The sequence below is a fragment of the Sinocyclocheilus rhinocerous genome, unplaced genomic scaffold, assembly GCF_001515625.1.
Source record: "Sinocyclocheilus rhinocerous isolate Xijiao unplaced genomic scaffold, SAMN03320098_v1.1 scaffold1159, whole genome shotgun sequence".
NCBI classification, from domain to species: Eukaryota; Metazoa; Chordata; class Actinopteri; order Cypriniformes; family Cyprinidae; genus Sinocyclocheilus; species Sinocyclocheilus rhinocerous.
The window spans coordinates 641200-643139 of NW_015634336.1; positions in this window are offsets into that span (position 1 = coordinate 641200).

The following is a 1940-nucleotide window of genomic DNA, read 5'->3' on the forward strand; positions in this document are numbered from 1 at the left end:
TTGCCCCTCAGTATATCAATGATCTTCTTGTCCCGTATTGCCCCTCAGTATATCAATGATCTTCTTGTCCCGTATTGCCCCTCAGTATATCAATGATCTTCTTGTCCCGTATTGCCCCTCAGTATATCAATGATCTTCTTGTCCCGTAAAGCTTTATAAACAAAAAGCAAAATTTTAAAATCAATCCGGGCCTCAATTGGTAACCAGTGGAGAGAGGCAAGCACAGGAGTAATGTGCTGACACTTTTTAGTGCCAGTCAATAGCCTGACTGCTGCGTTTTGAACCACCAGCAAACAATTTACAGGTGAATTAGGCAAACCCAGGTATAAAGAGTTACAATAATCCAACTTTGAGGTGATAAATGCATGAATAACAGTTTCAAGGTCTTTCTTAGAAAGCATCATCTTGATTTTGGCAATAGATCTTAGCTGAAAGAAACTACTTTTAACAATAGCACTAATCTGCTTATCGAAACTCAAATTTGAATCAAATATGACACCAAGATTTGAACCCAGTCATGAACATTTGAAGATGGAGAACCAAGCTGATTTACTATGTCAGAGGTCAAATCTCGGTTGGGGCAAAGATAACAATTTCGGTTTTGTCGTTGTTTAGCTGTAAGAAGTTCATGTCCATCCAACATTTTATGTCACACAGGCAGTCAAACAGGCCAGACACAGAACCATTCTTATGGAACCATTCTATTCTCAGGAGTTAAAGGGAATGTTACAACAAACTTTTCTTTTTTTCTTTTCACTTTTCACCTTTTTTTCTATGGTATTGAAAATGGGGGAGGGGGTTCGTACCTTTGTCACTTTTTTCACCCCTGATGAGTTTGTATCCTTCCATGCCCAAGCTAGTTAATGGGCTTTTGGTCATTAACTTACAGAAAGTTTTCTGTGGAAGTTTGATTTAGGGGCTAGAATACAGGGGGGCGCCAACACTGATCTTGCATACTCCTCAGCAAATGTGCAGTTGTGCCCCTGCTTACACTCTTAAAAAATGTTTTGCAAAGCTGCTTCTAAATCTATTCTCAATTTAGTTGGCAATTCCATCAGCAGAAAACAAACAGCAGGACGCTTCTGCTCACTTCAAAGCCCGCTTACTTATGGCCCTGGGCCCGTATTCACAAAACATCTTAAGACTAAAAGTAGCTCGTAACCTGCCGATTTAGGAGAAAATCTTAAAAATAATGGGCGTGTCAGTCCTAAATTTAGGACTCCTAAATTTTGTATCTAAAAGTATTCCACAAAGCATTTTAGCACTAAAACTGGCTCTTAAATCTGTGAAACGTTAGGAGTAATGAAGAAGACTCCTAAGTCACTAAGACCAAGCAACAAACTATCCTAAAATGGCTGTTGCCGGCAATCTGCCTTGGAACAAAAACATTTTTGAAATATTTGATGATAATGAGCTTTGATAAATGTATCACCTTCGGTTTTGAAGGTTATACCAACTCCAAATTTTCCTTTGATTATATCTTTGTTTTCATTAACCAGTTGGGCAAGAAGTAACAGCTGTTCTTGCGTCCAGTTTTTTTTTTTTTTTTACGTTTGCATGTATTACTATCAGCCATGATTATTCTAAAAGGCTGTTTATATGCGTATTCACTAATTGTTTACGAGAAGCATACATGTAAGTGGCTGACAATTAGCTGAACATATACTTGTTTAATTAGTGACACTTAGGCCCAATCCCAATTCTATTTTATACCCCTTCCCTTTGTCGCTTGAAACAGAGTGTCAAGGAGTAGGGGTGAGAATATTCCCCTAAGAATTGGGACACCACTATGCCGTCACACGTCATCATATGTCTAGCTCCTAATACACACACCTATACTGGTGTGCTGGTGTGCATTAGAGCCTTTAATTACCGTTCTATATTAATGCGCTGCTTACTGACACACACACACACACACACATATATATATATATATATAT